The sequence below is a fragment of the Gossypium arboreum genome, chromosome 3 (genome assembly GCF_025698485.1).
Source record: "Gossypium arboreum isolate Shixiya-1 chromosome 3, ASM2569848v2, whole genome shotgun sequence".
Classification (NCBI taxonomy): domain Eukaryota; kingdom Viridiplantae; phylum Streptophyta; class Magnoliopsida; order Malvales; family Malvaceae; genus Gossypium; species Gossypium arboreum.
In genome coordinates, this window is record NC_069072.1 from 59477225 (window position 1) to 59499816 (window position 22592).

Here is a 22592-nt window from a genome sequence, read left to right on the forward strand (position 1 = left end):
CCATTAAACATCCATATTCAAGGCAACATTACTCATTTCCATTTAATTCATGATCCACTAGCCTGCATTTAACTTACATGATGTATTACCAATCATGCATAACAAACAAAGCTAACTATATCATCACATCAATCATGCATAACAAACAAAGCTAACTATATCATCACATGAAAACATAGGACATGGCATGATTAATTAAACTTATAAACCATAATGGATAAGGACCACATCTCATGATCATATACGATAACTCAATGCAGACTGATACGTATGGTCAAAGTCATAATAATAATACATATCACAAACTAACTTCCTATACATGCCACTCACTTGATATTTCTAATATTTGAATTAATTCTCCCAAAAATGATAGTTTGATAGTGTGATTTTGCCTCCGACGATCTCCAGCCCCTACCCGACCTGCCACTACTAAAGAAATGGAGAGGATGGATAAGCTTTATGCTTAGTAAGTCCATATGAAATTAATAAGCAATTACTAACATGCTTTTCAAGATAAAACACTATAATTGTACAATTACACATGTTTAGGTTAAGCTATTTTATCGAGTTATAGTTACTAAATCATTCATATCTGGAGCTACAAAACTCTAAATTTATTTTCGTTAACCTTCCTTGAAACTAGACTCATATACCTTCCCTCATAAAATTTCTAGAATTTTTAGTTTAGCCAATTAATACAGTTTATTCATTAAAGTTTATCCTATTTTGCTATCCAACAGTTCTGACCTCTCTTTACTAAAAATTATTTATCTCATATTTCGGAACTCGAATGATGTTCCCGTCCATTCTTCTTGAAAGTAGACTTATAGAGGATTCTATTCATATGAATTATAACTCATAATTATTTTTTACAACTTTTAACGATTTTTCCAAGTTAGAATAGGGGATCTCGAATTCATTCTGACACTGTCTCACAAAAATTAGAATATCACGTAATATAGAACTCTTTTGCTCCCCTTGTTTCTTTTATATGAAAATAGACTCATTAATCTTTAATTCCATAATTTATTTTGAAATTTAATTCAACTTAAAAAAATTTTGGTGAATTTTCAAAGTCACGCAACTACTGCTGTCCAACCTTGTTTTACTACTAAAATTCACTCTTACATAATTTCACTTAATCCATTTTGTCTTATCGAAGTTCACTCAAATATTGAGCACATTTCTCATAATTTTCATAAACATATACCTTCACTTATTCATCATATAATCATGTTCACATGTATTTTTACTTAATCGATTTTCCCGTTGAACTCTTCGTAATAATAACTTATACTCAGTTGCCTGCACATATTTTCACACTTGTAGACAAGGCTATCTGGTACCATAGTAGCCTTCACTTAGTACTACACATGCGACCAATTATCCAGTACACGTAGTAACCTACACTTAGTACTACATACGTGACCTAACCATCTGATACACTAGTAGCTTGCACTTAGTACTACACACGTGATCGAAGTTATCGGGTACGCATAGTAGCCTGCACTTAGTACTACACACGTGACCTCACAATAGATCATTTGTATTGTTTCTATTCTGAAGGCTCAACCGGGAAATTCCTCACTTTCCAACATGTTACAAATTTATTCATAGTCCTTTTTCAATTTGCAATTTACAACAAATAATCATTCTATAGGCAGCCACATTTCATATGATAACAAAATATAATAAAATAAAAAGAATCGATAAATTAATTACGTACAAACTTGTCGAAATTTCATCAGGTACAACCGTCCAGTAATTCATACAACCCATGTAATTGTAATTTAACATTCAATTCATGTAACAATAATTTGCCATTCATTTTCACATGACACAACAAGCATCACATTTTCTATATCATACACACCATCCATCAACTTCTCCTAAACATATTAAATCATAAAATTTATGCCATAACAATAGAAAATTACAATTTAAGTATGGTATTGCATTATTATTAACACACGAACTTACCTCGTATACGAAAATGACCATTTTTACCATTTTGTCCACAACTTGGTATTTTGCTGATTTTAGCCCGAATTTCAATTTTTCTTGCTCTATCATTACAAATATAGCCTAATTAGGACTCACATTGTTCAAATTGACCCAAAATCATATTTTTGAAAAATTACAATTTTGCCCTTAAACTTTGTCAAAATTACATTTTTGCCCCTAGGCTCGTAAATTAAACTTCATCCTATTTTCTTATGTTTTATGGCATGCTAATCATTTTTCCCTTCTATAGAAATATCAAATTCACACTCTAACATGTACTTATGAACATTAGGTATTTTTACCGATTATGTTGTTTTACTCGTTTTCACGTAAAATCACTTAGTAAAAGTTGTTTAACACAATTTCAAGATTAATATTCTACCATAAAACATCAAAATAAACACATTTCACCTATGGATATTTTTCCAAATATAAACCCTAGGTTAAATTATTGCTAAAATAAGCTTAACCAAGTTACCGGGATTTAAAAAATGTAAAGAACTATAAAAACGGGGCTAAGGAGCACTTACAATCGAGCTTGGGAGTTTGTACAAACCTTAACCATGGCTGCTACTGGTAGAAATGGTTGAATGAAGAAGATGATAGCTAATTTGACTTATTTCCCTTTTTAATTCTTTTAATTATTAGTTTACCAAAATACCCCTAACTTAAAAATATTTTATTACAACCATTTCATGTCTATTTTTGTCCAGAAATTAACCAATGGCCTAATTACCATTTAAGGACCCTCAATTTAAAATTTCATAACAATTGGACACCTCTAGTATGTATAACTCAACTTTTGCCCCTTTTACGATTTAGTCCTTTTGACGAAATTAAGCGCCCAAATGTCAAAATTTTAAAACGAAATTTTCACGAAATTATTCTGTGAAATCGTAGACCATAAAAATATAATAAAAAATAAAATTTTCATCGTCAGATTTGTGGTCCCAAAACCATTGTTCCAACTAGGCCCAACATTAGGGTGTTACAACTCTCCCCCCCTTTAGGGATTTTCGTCCTCGAAAATCTTACCGGAAAAGTGGTCTTTACATAGATTCCTGAATCTCATACTCAATACCAAAGTACCTTCGCTCAGGCGGTGCCTCCAATACATCTCTTTAATTTCTCATATGATTTGAAAGCTTACGGACTCAACTCCCAATTGTTCTTAAATTTTCAAAGGCTTCTCAGTTTCCCATGATATCATGGCATAAAACCCGGATCTCAATTTGGTTTATGGAGACTAGAATTCCAAGAAATCCAACAATCAAAGGGACCTGCACTATTCCAAAATAATCATACAGATTTTTATCATCGATAAATCATAATCCACTATCATCTGAATCAAATTACAGTACACGTCATTACTCTCTAAATAAATATGCAAATTTTCAGTCTGAGCTTCATACAGTTCTTTCTGTATAAGCCTCGGAATAATAATACCATGAATCAGATCCAATCTGAAATTCAACATCAGAAGTTGATCCTCACTGTACTTTTTTAGTTTACTACTCACTATCACATTTTTCTTATTTTCTTGAAACACATCACCCTTCATTCCACAGTGCATTACTGAAAATTAGGAAATCTTTACTCAATGTAGACTAGTCCAATTCAGACGCTTTGGTTAGCAATATTCTCATTTGTCCAAACCTTGCTAACATGTAATAAACTTTTCAGCTTTCGCAAGATGAAAACTTTATCATTCTTAGTAGCTTTAACTCATATCAAAATTTTCTAAGAGATATACACTTCTCGTTCAGACAATTTGCCTTTTACCCGTAAAGAAATGAAATTCTATTATCAGATTTGGGAAAAATGATCCTGATATAATTTTCATATGAAATCTTTCAAATAAATAATTCACACAGATTAAACACTCAAGCCGATTTAAACACCGTTGAATGACATTTGAAGTAATCCTTTCTTCTAGTTACTAAACAATTCATCATGCAGTCCTTTACTATTCATTCCTTATGTAATCAAAACCATCTCAATTGCATTAGCTCAAGTAACCAAAATATCTCAATTGAAGACATTAACTATAATTGACTTACTTGAGAGAAGTAATCCACCATACCGGTTGAAACTCGCGATTTTATCACTTATGCCTTTACTATTGTCAAATCCTTACACGGAAATTTGAGAAATTCCAATACTAAAATCACCACATTACCAAGATCAAATTGAAAGTATAGTCATGCTTGTCATGATTATCACAAGCTGAAGAACGCACTTCGAACATAAGTCATAATTGACAAATTATGGAATAAAGATAACAAGAAAACCGAATAAAGAAATCCAAGACACGATACCATGCCAGAAAATCGAAAACCAAACTCATAGGAAAACATGGAAGATCTCGAAAATTCCTCAGAGAAAAGAAGTCCAGAAGAAAACATCATTTAATCCCACTGGAATCAAATATAACAAGAACAATGTATATTCCCATACATATATATCAAATGGAGCATCAAGTAGAAGACACAGTATCATATTATCATACATATCCTCTCATCAATTCTTATCAGACGAAATGTAATAAAATGCCCGAGGAAATACAACAATACAAATTATAAACCAGTCAGACTACCAATGCTTCTAACTAACATCAAGATTAGAAAACATTCCCATACAACAAGAATTTCTTCAAAAGATCAACAGCCATAGAAATTTTTCTAAGAACGGATAAATACATAGAACATCTCAGAAGAAACTGTTAAATCTGTTCAGCCGTAACTGTCACACTCAAATATGAATCATTTCAAATATCATTTCCCACAACTAGTTCTGCCATCACAAATTTCATGTTAGACCTTTCACTAAAGAAGACCGGTTCTGAATAAATTTTGATTTAGACTTTTCTCGACCTTGTACCTAAGTAATTCAATTTACCAAAGTAAATTCATTCTCTAATTGGGACAGTGCATAGCTCCAATAATCTTTATGTCAACCCGATACTTTTCTAGCTCTTACTTTACTTATCAACTCATTCCCAATCTCTAATCATACTTATAATTATTCTATCATTGAACTCTTTTGTTTTTCAATCGGGAACTTATTCAGTACAAATCTCATGAAATTCCATTATAAGCACCACTTGGATAAGGGGGCAGGGTTGTAGGGCCTCTGACTCGACTTTCTTATACATATACATATGACACAACTTTCATGATCATAGCAACATCGTCGAAATCATGTCATTCATTTCAGGCAATAAAACATTCAGGTTGGTTTACACCAATTTTCCAATTATCCCATTCAACTTGTCAAGTAATTCAAGTGCACTACATCATATGAGTATTAAGCAAATATAGATATTTATCACAACATAAACTTTCATATCACGTGTTATCACATATATATCATAAACTTTGAATCATAATTTTCTGAACCGAGACTTATCATAATCATAATTTTACTCAAATACCTTCAATCACCTTGAACATGGTCGGTGCAACTAGGTTGGAGAGTACCTTTGTCTAAATAAGACGGTGCTCTTACACGTCGAGAGACATCACACTATCACAGATCTGTGGCATGTATAACTAGACTTTTACACATGATAGGTTAGTCTAAGAACTGACTAAACCATAGCTCTGATACCACTAAATGTAACACCCGTTACTCGTATCCAAAGCCGGAACAGGGTACAAGGCATTACCAGACTTAACCATACACATAGATGAAAACCGGGCCATAAAATTTCATTTAATTCAAAACTTTTCGAACACATGCATAAACTCATATTTAAAGACATATAACGTGGCATAAATGAGCACTTACACATCCATAATCATGCAATAACATGTCATTCACTTTAAACATATTTGCTTTCCATGCTGTATATAATATACATTCTTACATTAACTAGAACTAGACATTCTAAATCTTATTCTCATTTTATACCATCATAATCTAGTTAAAATTTGTCCATTAAACATCCATATTCAAGGCAACATTACTCATTTCCATTTAATTCATGATCCACTGGCCTACATTTAACTTACCTGATCTATTACCAATCATGCATAACAAACAAAGCTAACTATATCATCACATCAAAACATAGGACACAACATGATTAATTAAACTTATAAACCATAATGGATAAGGACCACATCTCATGATCATATACGATAACTCAATGCAGACTGATACGTATGGTCAAAGTCATAATAATAATACATATCACAAACCAACTTCCTATACATGCCACTCACTTAATATTTCTAATATTTGAATTAATTCTCCCAAAAATGATAGTTTGATAGTGTGATTTTCCCTCCGACGATCTCCAACCCCGAGCCAACCTGCCAATACTAAAGAAATGGAGAAGACAGATAAGCTTTACGCTTAGTAAGTCCATACGAAATTAATAAGCAATTACTAACATGCTTTTCAAGATAAAACACTATAATTGTACAATTACACATGTTCAGGTTAAGCTATTTTATCGAGTTATAGTTACTAAATTATTCATATCTAGATCTAAAAAACTCCAAATTTAGTTTCGTTAATTTTCCTTGAAACTATACTCATATACCATTCTCCCAGAAAATTTCCAGAATTTTTGGTTGAGCCAATTAGTACAGTTTATTCATTAAAGTTTCCCCTGTTTTGTTGTCCAACAGTTCTGACCTCTCTTCACTAAAAATTATTTACCTCCTGAAAGTAGACTTATTTAGGATTCTATTCATATAAATTATAACTCATAATTATTTTTTTACAATTTTTAACGATTTTTCCAAGTCAGAATAGGGATCTCAATTCATTCGACCTTTGTCTCACAAAAATTAGAATATCACATAAATAGAACTCTTTTGCTCCCTTGTTTCTTTTATATGAAAATAGACTCATTAATATTTAATTCCATAATTTTTTGAAATTTAATTCAACTTACAAAATTTTTGGTGAATTTTCAAAGTCACGAATCGCCGCTGTCCAACACTGTTTTACTACTAAAATTCACTCTTACATAATTTCACGTAATCCATTTTGTCTTATCGAAGTTCACTCAAATATCGAGCACATTGCTCATAATTTTCATAAACATATACCTGCACTTATTCATCATATAATCATGTTAACATGTATTTTTACTTAATCGATTTTCCCGTTGAGCTCTTCGAAATAATAACTGATACTCAGTTGCCTGCACATATTTTCACACTTGTAGACAAGGCTATCCGGTACGCATAGTAGCCTGCACTTAGCACTACACATGTGACCAATTATCTAGTACATGTAGTAGCCTGCACTTATCACTACACACGTGATCGAAGTTATCAGGTACGCCTAGTAGCTTGCACTTAGTACTACACATGCGTCCAATTATCCAGTACACGTAGTAGCCTGCATTTAGTACTACACATGTGACCTCACAATAGATCATTCATATCATTTCTATTCTGAAGGCTCAACCGGGAAATTCCTCACTTTCCAACATGTTACAAATTTATTCATAGTCCTTTTTCAGTTTGCAATTTACAACAAATAATCGTTCTATAGGAAGCCACATTTCATATGATATCAAAATATAATAAAATAAAAAGAAACGATAAATTACTTACGTACAAACTTGTCAAAATCTCATCAGGTACAATCGTATAACAATTCATACAACCCATGTAATAGTAATTTAACATTCAATTCATGTAACAATAATTTGCCATTCAATTTCACATTGCACAACAAGCATCACATTTTCCATATCATACACTCCATCCATCAACTTCTCCTAAACATATTACATCATACAATTTATGCCATAACAATAGAAAATTACAATTCAAGTATGGTATTGCATTATTATTAACACACGAACTTACCTCGTATACGAAAATGGCCATTTTTATCATTTTGTCCACAACTTGGTATTTTACCGATTTTAGCCCGAATTTGAATTTTTCTTGCTCTATCATTACAAATATAGCCTAATTAGGACTCACATTATTCAAATTGACCAAAAATCATATTTTTGAAAAATTAAAATTTTGCCCCTAAACTTTGTCAAAATTACATTTTTTCCCCTAGGCTTGTAAATTAAACTTCATCCTATTTTCTTATGTTTTATGACATGCTAATCGTTTTTTCCTTCTATAGCAATATCAAATTCACACTCTAACATGTACTTATGAACATTAGGTATTTTTACCGATTATGTCGTTTTACTCTTTTCATGTAAAATCGCTTAGTAAAAGTTGTTTAACACAATTTCAAGCTTCATTTTCTACCATAAAACATCAAAATAAACACATTTCACCTATGGGTATTTTTCCAAATATAAACCCTAGGTTAAATTATTGCTAGAATAAACTTAACCAAGTTACCGGGATTTAAAAAATGTAAAGAACTTTAAAAACGGGGCTAAAGAGCACTTACAATCGAGCTTGGGAGTTTGAACAAACCTTAACCACTGCTGCTAGTGGTAGAAACGGTTGAATGAAGAAGATGATAACTAATTTGGCTTATTTCCATTTTTAATTCCTTTAATTATTAGTTTACCAAAATACCCCTAACTTAAAAATATTTTATTACATCCATTTCATGTCTATTTTTTTCCAGCAGTTAACCAATGGTCTAATTATGATTTAAGGACCCTCAATTTAAAATTTCATAACAATTGGACACCTCTAGTATGTAGAACTCAACTTTTGCACTTTTTACAATTTAGTCCTTTTGACTAAATTAAGTGCCCGAATGTCAAAATTTTAAAACGAAATTTTCACGAAATTATTTCATGAAATCGTAGATCATAAAAATATAATAAAAAATAAAATTTTCATCGTTGGATTTGTGGTCCCGAAATCATTGTTCCGACTAGGCCTAAAATCAGGGTGTTATATATTGATAATTTGTCAAAGAAAAGAAGTCCAGAAGAATACATCAATCCAACCCGCTGGAATTAAATGCGACAAGGATAATATACCTTCCCATATGTGTATATTGAATAGAACATCAATTAGAAGAAATAGAATTATAACGTCATGTGCAATTTCTCATAAAATCCCAACAGATAGAACATAACAAAATACCAGAGAGAAATAGAGCAATGCCGATTATAAACCAATCGGGTTATCAATGCTTTCGTCTAATGTCAAGATTAGAAAACATCCTTGTGCAATAATAATTTATCCGAAGATAGATGGCCCCATCGAGAACAAATGAACTCATAGAGTACCCCAAGAGAGATAGTCATAACCTGCTCACTGAAATTACCACATTCAGATATCTTACATTTCAAAATTTATTCCTCCAGCTATTTCTGCCATCACAAATCCCATATTATGATTCTCATTGAAGATGATCGGTTCTGAAGAAATCCCAGTTAATACATTTCTTGACATCGCACCCTACTAGTTCTGTCTTTACTTATCAATCCAATTTAATCTCTGATCATATTTATTATCACTCTACAGCTGAACTCTCTGGTCTCATACTTTGGAGCTTATTCAACACTGGTCTCATAAAATCCTTTACAAAACACCACTTCGGTAATGGGTTGGGGTTGTAATGTAACGCCCCGTACCCGAGATCGTCGCTGGAGTCGAACACGAGGTGTTAATAGACTTAATTCATTACTTAAACAGCTCAAACAATTTATTTTTAAAATTTTCAGTCAAGCTAGCAATCTGCGTCATAGTCGCTTAAAAATTCATATCTCGAGTTCCAAAACTCGAAATCCAATTATGTAAATTTTCCCTAAAACTATACTCATATATATATTTACTAATTTTTTTATAGAATTTTTGGTCTAGCAAATTAGTACCGTTTATTAGTTAAAGTCTCCCCTATTTCAGGGTTTGACTGCTCTGACCTCTGTGTATTACGAATCAGATATCTCCTTGTACAGAGTTTCAATGACTATGCCGTTTGTTTCTAATAAAACTATACTCAATAAGGAATTTGTACATATAAATCATGACTTATAATTATCTTTTAAAAATTTATGGTGAATTTCCAAAGTCAAAAAAGGGGATCCAGAAATCGCTCTGGACCTGTTTCACAAAAATTTAAACATCTCATAAAATATAACTCATATACCTATTTTGTTCCATCCATATGAAAACAGACTCATAATTATTCAATTCCATATTTTATTCATCATCTAATTGTATCCCTACTATTTTTAATGATTTTTCAAACTCACATCACTGTTGCTGTCTGAATCTATTTTATGGTAAATTTTACCTATTTCATGGTTTCCATGGATTAGCTAGCAATTTAGCATACATAACACCAAATATGATCATGATTAGCCATTCCAATGGCTAATCATTACCAAGCATTTCCATACCAATCAATAACCATATCATAAGACCATATATACAAAATGATTATAATATCAAAATATACAAGCCATTATGCCAAGATGGTATACGGAATGAAAAGGAATGAAAAGGAATGAAAAGGAGGGAGTAATCATAGATGCTTAGTAAGCTCACATGCAAATAGCAAGTAACACAACTATATATGCAAACATAAAACATCATTTGCATAATCATCACCGAGACATTCATATCACATTTTCATTTATCATCTTACCATATTGTTGTTATATCGAGTTTTCAAACCGAGGGTTAAGTACATACCTATTCAAAGTATTCATTTCACAACACTTACCAATACGTCCCTTTCATCTCGAGTATACCTCCGATTGAGTAGAATTTTACCCGTTGAACATATCGGAATATAATTCGGATACGTGGAAAGTTTGCACATAAGTGCTACATATGTAGCCAAGCTACCATGTAACCCGTCCATAAGTGAACTCAGACTCAACTCAACGAGCTCGGGCGTTCGCATCCATAAGTGAACTCGGACTCAACTCAACGAGCTCGGATGCCTAGTTGCATCTCTCGAACTCGGAATCAACTCAACGAGTTCGGACATTCTCATCCATAAGTGAACTCGGACTCAACTCAACGAGTTCGGATGCCCAAATATCCTAGTGACATGTCACTTGTATCCTAATCCATTCCTAAGGTTCAGCGGGACCTTTTTCCCAATCATGTGTCTCAACCATCTTCTACGGAATGCCGTTACCGATACTCGGTAGTATTTCACATTTTCCAAGTATATCACATAATTTGACATATTAACAAACAATTATCACATTATAATATTTCATAATAATTATCATATCATTTAAATAACATTAAAACATTTAAAATAATAACTATGTTACCAACATTTACATATGAACTTACCTCGCATGCGAAAATGGCTACTTTTACCATTTCGTCCACAACTTGGTATTTTCCCCATTTTAGCCCGAATTTTAGTTTTCCTTGATCTATCATTTAAAATATAGTCTAATTAGGACTCACATTATACAAATTGACCCAAAATCATATTTTGGCAAAATTACAGTTTTGCCCTAAACTTTCGCATATTTACACTTTTTCCTCAAAGCTCGTAAATTAAACTTCAGCCTATTTTCTTATGTTTTATGACATGCTGATCATTTTCCCTTCTATGGTAACATCAAATTCTCCTCTAACATGTACTTATGACTATTAGGTGTTTTTACCGATTAAGCCCTTTTGCTCGCTTTCACTTAAAACCAAAGCAAGACAAGTTGTCTAACATAATTTAAAACCTCATATTCTATCATAAAAACCAAAATACACAAATTTCACCTATGGGTATTTTTCCAAATATGAACCCTAGGTTGAATTATTGCTAGCATAAGCTTAATCGAGCTACGGACTCCAAAAACATAAAAATCATTAAAACGAGGCTAGAACGGACTTACAATCGAGCTTGGAAGCTTGAAAACCCTAGCCATGGTTTCTCCTTGCTATATTCGGCCATGGGGTTGAAGATGAGCAAAATTGACTTTAATTTTGTATTTTAATTCATTTTACCCTAAATGACCAAAATGCCCTTACTACTAAACTTTCCAAAATTCCATCCATGTCCAATTTTTGTCCATAGACTTAGAAATTGGTAAAATTTCTATTTAAGACCTCCCAATTAATATTTCAAAACAATTTCATACTAGAAACTTCTAGAATGCAAGTTTTACAAATTATTCGATTTAGTCCCTAATTTCAATTTAAGCACTTTATGCATAAAATTTCTTCACGAAATTTTCACACAATCATGCAATCATATCATAGACCTCAAAATAATCATAAAATAATTATTTCTATCTCAGATTTTGTTGTCACGAAACCGCTATTCCGACTAGGCCCAAAATCAGGATATTACAACTCTCCCCCCCTTTAGGGATTTTCGTCCCCGAAAATCTTACCAGAAAAGTGGTCTTCACTTTTAATCTCATATTCGTGTCAAGAACTTTCACTTAGGCTGTACCTCCAATACATCTCTTTAATTTCTCATATGATCCAAAGCTTACGGTCTCAACTCTCAACTGTTCTTAAATTTTCAACCCTTCTCAGTTTCCCATGATATCATGACATAAAACTCGGATCTCAACTTGATTAATGGAGACCGGAATTGCAAGAAATCCAACAATCAAAGAGACCGAAATTTCCATGAATCTGATGAGTAGGAATTCATTCAATACAGATATGATTTATAGATCTCGCTAAACATTTAACAATAGGATACATCACATTTTCCTCTTTCTACTATGAAATTAATTCTGATATGGCCTCAAGAATAATCCTTCTCATTTCCATCCCAATATCAACACTGACAAGGATAATTTTGATAGATTCCAATGCTAAGCTTTAACCCCTTTAACAACTCCGATTTTATGTAACATTGAAAGCTCTAAACTATCACATTACCTCACTGTCTTGAAACACATCACAATTCGTACAACGGTACATTACTGAAAGTCAGGAAGTCTTTACTCAATGTAGACTAGTCTAGTTCAGACGCTTCGGTTACCAATATTCTCATCTATCCAAACTTTGTCAACATGTAATAAAATTTTAAACTTTCACAAGACGAAAACCTTATCATTCGTAGTGACTTTAACTAATATCCAACTCTTTCTAATAAATATACACTTCTCGTTCAGACTATTTACTCTTTTATCAGTACAAAAATGAAATTATATTATCAGACTTGAGAAAAATAATCCTGACATCATTGTCACATGAAATCTTTCAAATAAATAATTCACCATACCGACTGAAACTCGTGCTTTTATCACCTATGCCTTTACTGATGTCAAATCCTTACACAGAAATTAGAAAAAAAATCCAGATACTAAAATCACCACATTACCAAGATCAAATTAGAAGTATAGTCATATTTGACATGATTATCACGAGTTGAAGAACGTACTTCGAACATGAGTCATAATTGACAAATTATAGAACAAAGATAACAAGAAAACTGAATAAAGAAATCCAAGATACGATACTATGCCGGAGAATCGAAAACCAAACTCATAGAGAAAATACGAGAATACCCGATAATTCTTCAAAGAAAGAAAGTCCAAAAGAAAACATCATTTAATCCCACCGAATCAAATATAACAAGAACAATATATCTTCCCATACATATATATCGATGAAGCATCAAGTAGAAGAAACAAAATCATAATATCATATGTATTCTCTCATCAATTCTTATCGAATGAAATGGAATAGAATACCCGATGAAATAGAGCAATATAAATTATAAACCAATCGGACTACCAATGCTTTCATCCAACACTAGAATTAGAAGACATTCCCATATAACAAGAATTTCTTCAAAAGATCAATAACCATAGAAATATTTCGAGAACGGGTAAACACATAGAACATCTCAAAAGAGACTACTAAATCATCCACCATAACTGTCACACTCAGATAGTTCACATTTCAAATATCATTTCCCCAACTAGTTCTGTCATCACAAATTTCATATTAAACCATTCACTAAAGAAGGTCAGTTTTGAATAAATTTTGATTTACACTTTTCTAGACCTTGCACCTGAGTAATTCGATTTACCAAAGAGAATTCCTTCTCTAACTGGGACAATGCATAATTCCAATAATCTTTATATAAATCTGATACTTTATCGGCTCGACTTTACTTATCAGCTCATTTTCAATCTCGATCATACTTATAATTATTCTATCTTGAACTCTTTGGGTTCTCAACCGGACACTTATTCAATACAAATCTCATGAAATTCCATTATAAGTACCACTTCGGTAAGGGGGAGGGGTTGTAGGACCTCTGACTCGACTTTCTTATACATACACATATGACACAACTTCCATCATCATAGCAACATCATCAAAATCATGTCATTCATTTAGGCAATGCAACATTCATGTTGGCTTACACAAATTTTCCTATTGTCCCATTTAGACAATATACTTATGCATACATTCTATGTTTTCTAGATAGCTTTACTTATCCATTCGTTTAATTAAATTAATTCATGCTCATGACATCATATAAGACCAAACAAACATAGATATTTACATCACAATAACAACTTTCATTTCGTGCATCATCATGTAGATATCATTACAATCATATAATTTAGTCCAACAATTTAACATAGATAAGTTCATTTCATTATAATCCTTTATCTCATAAAATTATATATCATTGGCATTCATCAACATTCGACGTCCAAATCAAGACAAGGACATATTCATTCGTATCATAATATTATGACTTTTATTCATACCTCTACTACTTTCTATTTATTGCGTTCATCTTATCAAGTAATGTGACAGCCCAAAATTGACCCTAGTCGGAAAGTGGTTTCGGGACCACAAAACCGAGTCATAAAAATAATTAATTGTTATATTCTATGCTTATTGTGTGTGTACATGCACATGTGGAAGTTTCATTCTCTAATTTTACCAATTGTATGAGAAATTATTAAATAGGGATCAATGTGAGACATGGTGAAATATGATAGGCTAATTTTAAATGGCTTATTAGTGCATGTTAACACAAAGGTGGACTTGCATGTCAAATTGCCCAATTTATTAATGGTGGCGGCCAAGATAGGATATTGATGGGCAATATATATGTTTAATTAGATTTTTATAATAAGGAATGGGTCATTGGAGATAAAATAATGTTAGTAAAGAAAGAAAAGAAAAGAAAAAAAAGAATGCTCATCTTTTCCCCATTGCCGTGAATTGAGCAAAGAAAACAAAAAAAGTTTGGTTCATCTTCTTCCTAGCTTAGCCAATTCCTAAAGAAGAAGAAAAAAAAGTTGAAATTTGAAGAGGAGAAACCAAGGTATTCGCCATGGCTATCCTAGTTTAAGGTATGCATGGTGATTTTTCTTTTAATTGACTATGAGACTAAATGGATAAGTACATAGCTTATTTGACCTATGGTTTAATTTCATGAGTCCATAGCTCAATATCCATTCGGCAAGTGCTAAATTAGTGTCATTTTGATAAGTTTCTTTGGGATGTTAATTACTTGTTAAGTAGCTTAATTGATGCTTGGATGAGTAGGATTCATGGTCGAAAGGTACAAATTGGAAGCGGTCGTAAGAGTGTATATACATTTTAGAAAGAAAAAAAATGTTGTTGTTAGTTGAGTTGCATTTGATATTCATTCGGTCAAATGGGAGAAGAATAAGATGAATTCAAATGTTGTGGTTTATTATTTAGTTGGTTAAATGATGTGGTCATTGCCGAATGCAAAGGTGTTAAAGGAAATAGGGTCAAATGTTGGTTTGATGAACTAATTGCTAATGGGCAATGTGTTGTATTGAGAATGTTTGAGTGAATTCAAAGATGTTTATATGATGAATTCGGTTGTAGATGTACATGCCTAAATAAAATGCTCACTAATGATTTTGAAATTAAGTTCTATTATGTTGTGAAAGGAGTGGCGAGAGAGCTATAGACTATTGCGGATGTATGATGGGTTAGTAGAGTCTCTAAATTGATATGTGGTAAATGTTAAGTGTTAAACGAAATGGAAATGGTGTTATATTGGAACATGCACATTCGCCACATGATTGAATACATAGATGGGTGATTTCGTGTATTCGCTATAAGTGAGCATATTGGTGGCTTAATCTTGACTTAGAAAAATCGGCTAAAGGAGAATATTGGCTAATATGTGGAATTTGATTCATGATTGCATACATATATGACTCTAATGCCTAATATATAAGGGCTAAGTACCTTGAATTTCCCCTTTGATATTCAAAATGATTAAATCAATTTATTTGTTAATATTAAGCTCAAGAGCAAAGGGGAACTAGATCCGATAAAGGAAAGGAAAAAGTAATTGAATAGCCGTTGAAGACGTTCGACAACATCCGAGGTAAGTCATTAAGCGCATATATTTGATATTGCTTAAATGATTGGAAAATCTATGCAATTGTGTTTAATGGAATGCTATATATATATGTATAAATGAAATTGTATGTGTATGGAATGAGGATAATTGTTGAATGTAAAAGAAATAGTGGAATGTGTAGAAAGTTTGCTTTCGGCACTATGTGTGCGGGCAATACGGGTATATGGTGACGAGATTGGCACTAAGTGTGCGTGCTGGAAATATTTGACACTAAGTGTGCAAGCTGGAAAAATACGGCACTGGGTGTGCGAGCTCGGAGGGTATGGCACTGTGTGTGCGAGCTTAAATTACGTGGCACTAAGTGTGCGAAATCGAGTAGTAAGCACTGTGTGTGCGTACTCTATATATATGGAGGTGTGTCTCCATTGAATTGAGTATGGACAGCGGATCGGTAAGTACCTCGAGCTCATGACGAATAGAGAATTCGTTCATGCTTGGGGATTGAAATTGGTAAGCCTTAAATCTATGTGATGATTGAAATGTGTATGGTTGTGCTGGAAAATGAGTTAATGTGTAAAAATGCTTCGATTATCTTGTTGTGTAGGATATGAAATGTGGATGTATGAATTGGTATGAGATTGGACTGAAAGGTCCGAGGTATTATGGTATAGATTCGATATGGACGAGTACCTAGCCTCATTTGTTGTACATGTAGTAGTAACTTTATCAGTGGATTGATGAATGCTTATGACTTACTGAGTTGTAAACTCACTCGGTGTTTTTCTTGTCACCCATTTTAGGTCTCTCGGACTCGTATTGTTTGCGTGATCGGGACCGTCGCTGAAGTCATCACAACGGCTGAAATCTTGTGGTATTGTTTTTGTTGTTGTAGAACATTTGGCATGTATAGGCTATTATATTTTGTCGAATTGTGGGTTGTAAACTTTAAGCCATGCGAAAATGGCCTATGTGGTCGCCGAGTGGGATGCTAGAACCTATAGCCACGAGTCTTAGAAACTCAAATTTTGATAAGGTGGCCATAATTTGTGTCATGTATGATGGATGATTAAGGCCAAGGAAAAATTCATGAAATTGGCATAGTCTACTGCAGTAACTGTTGCGGACAGCAGCAGTGAGATGAGATTGAAAAATCACTAAAAATAGTAGAAGTAGAATTAAATAGTGAGTAAATTATGGAACTGAACCTTGATGAATCTATTTTATATGGACGAAACGAAACGACCATATGAGCAGTATACTGAGAAATATTAAAGTTCTCGTGAGACTGGGCCAGAACAGTTTCTGGGTCCCCTGTCGTGACTTTGAAAATTTACCATAAATTATCCAGAAAGAATTAGGAGTCATGCCTTATATGTACAGATTCCATTTTGAGTCTAGTTTCATTAGAAACAAACGGCACCAGTATTAAAGCCCTGTACAGATAGATATTCAAGTTGTAATGCGTGAAGGTCAGAGCAGTTGATCCCTGTAACATGGGTGACTTTAACTAATAAACTGTACCAATTGGCCAAACAAAAAATTCTAAAAATAAATCCATAGATGGGTATATGAGTCTAAATTCAGGGAAAATTTACGAAACCAGTTTCCGAGTTTTGAAACTCGAGATATGATTTTAAGGAGACGGTGACGCAGTTTTCCAGCCTGACTGGTAATGTCAAATTGGTTGGTATCTTGAGAGGATTTGGCGTTAACCCCTCGTGTCCGACACGGCGTCGGTCACGAGTTAGGGTGTTACAATTTTATTGGTATCAGAGCTATGGTTTAGTCGGTTCTAGGACTACCATAGCGTGTGAGTCTAGCTATACATGCCAAATTGTTAGCGCTTAATAATGTCATGACTTCGACGGTTGGAATTTTTATTTTGATTAGCAATGGAACCCGGTAGAGAGACCCTTGGCGGATGACGTTGAAAGTGTAGCGGCTGCTCTGCGCAAGGGACACCGCCTGTTGAGCCTCGATCATCCGCGAATAATCAAAATGAAGGGGCGAAACAAGCCTTCTTCACTATGATGAATGAGTGGGTCGCGCAATATGCCCGAACCAACCCGGCTGTCCAATCATTCCCGAATTTAAATACTCCACCCCAAGAGCCCGCAATGCCTCCGATTCATCGATCCCGTGAGGCTGAGTAAACCACCGTGGACTTGATTAGGAAGCGTGGGGAGGAGTTCAAGGCCATAGTTACCGATGATGCCGAAAAGGCCGAAGTTTCGCTCGATAACACCATTAGGGTGTTAGATGAACTGTCATGCACACCCGATGAATGTCTTAAGTGTGCTATATCCTTGTTACGAGACTCAGCTTACTATTGGTGGAGGACTTTAATTTCCATAGTCCCAAATGAACGAGTTACTTGGGATTTCTTCCAATCCGAATTTCGAAAGAAATACATTAGTCAACGGTTCATCGATCGAAGCGTAAGGAATTCTTGGAACTCAAGCAAGGCGGATGATCAGATCTCGAATACGAACATGAGTTCGTAAGACTTAGTCGGTATGCTCGGAGTGTGTGGCTGATGAGGTTGCGATGTGCAAAAGATTTGAAGAAGGATTGAACGAAGAGTTAAAGTTACTAGTGGGAATTTTGGAGATAAAGGAGTTCGTGACACTAGTCGAACGAGCCTACAAGGCGGAAGAACTTGGGAAGGAGAAGAAGAAGGCTGAATTTGAAGCAAGAGATTACCGTAAAAGATCGACGAGTAAAGCTCCGTTCTCGGCTGTAAAGAGGTTCGTGGAGGACACCAAGAAGTCGAGGACGATCGCGGGAATTTCCATTAGAGCCCGACCATTGACGGACTCGAGCTACTTCATAGCTAGTGTGGGCAATAATCGTCAAGAGAGACCTGAATGCCCCAATGTGGAAGACGACACCTAGGTGAATGTTGGGGTAAGTCATTAATAGGGCCTGTTATGGATGCGGTTCAAGGACCACTTCATTAGAGATTGCACGGAGCTAGATGAAAGGAATAAGACGCAAGGTGCAAGACCTAGTGGAACGACGGTGGAGGTAGGCCCCGAGAATCTCTGGAGGTAGGGGTGGTAATCGAGAGGAGCCTCTAATACGGCTGTCCGATCCGAGACCCGTGCTCTGCTAGAGCATATGCCATCCGCGCACGAGAGGAGGCATCCTCCCCGACGTTATCACGGTACTTTTACTCTCTTTGATACTATTGTGATTGCATTGATTGACCCCGCTCTACTCACTCATATGTATGTGAAACCTTAGCATCCAAGAAGACTCTACCGTTGAGTCTCTCGAGTTCGTAATTCGAGTGTCAAACCCTTTGGGTCAATACGTGCTCGTTGATAAAGTGTGCAAGAGATGCCCCTAATAATTCGAGAATCTGCTTTTCCTACCGATCCGATGCTTCTACCATTTAATGAATTCGATGTTATTCTTGGTATGGATTGGTGACAGTACATGATGCAAATGGTGGATCGCAAAAGGAAAACCATTGATTTGAGGAGTACAAATAATGAGGTAGTCCGAGTCGAATGTCAATCCACCGGGTAGTACTAAAATGTACAATGACCAAACGTCGGTTTGGTGGCCCGGTATGAAACGAGACATTTCAATTTGTTTCAAGGTGTCTCGATATGTCAACAAGTGAAAGCGGAACATCAAGTGCCATCGGGATTACTTCACCGATCATGATACCCGAATGGAAATGGGATCGAGTAACAATGGACTTTGTGTCCGGGTTACCATTGACTCGTAATAAGAAAGACTCGGTTTGGGTCATTGTTGATAGATCGACCAAGTCGCTCATTTTATCCTCGTCCGCACGGATTATTCGCCGATAAGTTGGCGAATTATACGTCTCCCAAATTGTTCGATTGCATGGGGTACCTATTTCTATCGTGTCGGATAGAGACCCAAGATTTACGTCGCGGTTTTGGAAGAAATTGCAAGAGGCTTTGGGTACCAAACGCATTTTAGCAATCTTTTCACCCTCAAACCGATGGTCAATCCGAACGGATAATTCAAATACTCGAGGATATGTTGAGATGTTGCATCCTTGAGTTTAGTGGTGCATGGGAACAGTATTTACCTTTGGTTGAATTCGCCACAACAATAGCTTTCAATCAAGTATCAAGATGGCGCCTTACGAGGCTTTATACAATCGTAAATGCCGCACCCCATTATTCGGGGTGAACTTAGTGAAGGAAAATCTTGAGGTTGATTTGGTTAAGGATGCCGAGCAAAAGTTCGAGTAATTCGTGAAAGTTTGAAAGTCGCCGGATCGCCAAAAGTCGTATGCGGATTTGAAAAGAAAAGATATTGAATATCAGGTTGGAGACAAGGTATTTCTCAAAGTCTCACCGGAAGAAAGTGCTAAGATTTGGCCGCAAGGCAAATTGAGCCCGAGGTTCATCGGGCCATATGAGATATCCGAACGAGTCGGTCCGATCGCGTATCGTTTGATTTTGCCCCCTGAGCTCGAAAAGATTCACAATGTTTTTCATGTCTCGATGCTTCGACGATATAGGTCTGATCCATCGCACGTAATTGCTCCATCTGAGATTGAGATTCAGCCTAATTTGAGCTATGAAGAGGAACCGTTCGCATTATGATGCGTGAAGTAAAAGAGTTGCGCAATAAGAAAATCCCGTTAGTAAAGGTGTTGTGGCATAAACACGGAATTGAAGAAGCCACTTGGGAACTCGAGGACTCTATGAAAGAGCGATACCCGAGCCTATTTACCGGTAAGATTTTCGAGGACGAAAATTCCTTAAGTGGGGAGAGTTGTGACACCAAAATTGACCCTAGTCGGAAAGTGGTTTCGGGACCACAAAACCGAGTCATAAAAATAATTAATTGTTATATTCTATGCTTATTGTGTGTGTACATGCACATGTGGAAGTTTCATTCTCTAATTTTACCAATTGTATGAGAAATTATTAAATAGGGATCAATGTGAGACATGGTGAAATATGATAGGCTAATTTTAAATGGCTTATTAGTGCATGTTAACACAAAGGTGGACTTGCATGTCAAATTGCCCAATTTATTAATGGTGGCGGCCAAGATAGGATATTGATGGGCAATATATATGTTTAATTAGATTTTTATAATAAGGAATGGGTCATTGGAGATAAAATAATGTTAGTAAAGAAAGAAAAGAAAAGAAAAAAAAAGAATGCTCATCTTTTCCCCATTGCCGTGAATTGAGCAAAGAAAACAAAAAAAAGTTTGGTTCATATTCTTCCTAGCTTAGCCAATTCCTAAAGAAGAAGAAAAAAAAGTTGAAATTTGAAGAGGAGAAACCAAGGTATTCGCCATGGCTATCCTAGTTTAAGGTATGCATGGTGATTTTTCTTTTAATTGACTATGAGACTAAATGGATAAGTACATAGCTTATTTGACCTATGGTTTAATTTCATGAGTCCATAGCTCAATATCCATTCGCAAGTGCTAAATTAGTGTCATTTTGATAAGTTTCTTTGGGATGTTAATTACTTGTTAAGTAGCTTAATTGATGCTTGGATGAGTAGGATTCATGGTCGAAAGGTACAAATTGGAAGCGGTCGTAAGAGTGTATATACATTTTAGAAAGAAAAAAAATGTTGTTGTTAGTTGAGTTGCATTTGATATTCATTCGGTCAAATGGGAGAAGAATAAGATGAATTCAAATGTTGTGGTTTATTATTTAGTTGGTTAATGATGTGGTCATTGCCGAATGCAATGGTGTTAAAGGAAATAGGGTCAAATGTTGGTTTGATGAACTAATTGCTAATGGGCAATGTGTTGTATTGAGAATGTTTGAGTGAATTCAAAGATGTTTATATGATGAATTCGGTTGTAGATGTACATGCCTAAATAAAATGCTCACTAATGATTTTGAAATTAAGTTTTATTATGTTGTGAAAGGAGTGGCCGAGAGAGCTATAGACTATTGCCGGATGTATGATGGGTTAGTAGAGTCTCTAAATTTATATGTGGTAAATGTTAAGTGTTAAACGAAATGGAAATGGTGTTATATTGGAACATGCACATTCGGCCACATGATTGAATACATAGATGGGTGATTTCGTGTATTCGGCTATAAGTGAGCATATTGGTGGCTTAATCTTGACTTAGAAAAATCGGCTAAAGGAGAATATTGGCTAATATGTGGAATTTGATTCATGATTGCATACATATATGACTCTAATGCCTAATATATAAGGGCTAAGTACCTTGAATTTCCCCTTTGATATTCAAAATGATTAAATCAATTTATTTGTTAATATTAAGCTCAAGAGCAAAGGGAACTAGATCCGATAAAGGAAAGGAAAAAGTAATTGAATAGCCGTTGAAGTCGATTCGACAACATCCGAGGTAAGTCATTGCGCATATATTTGATATTGCTTAAATGA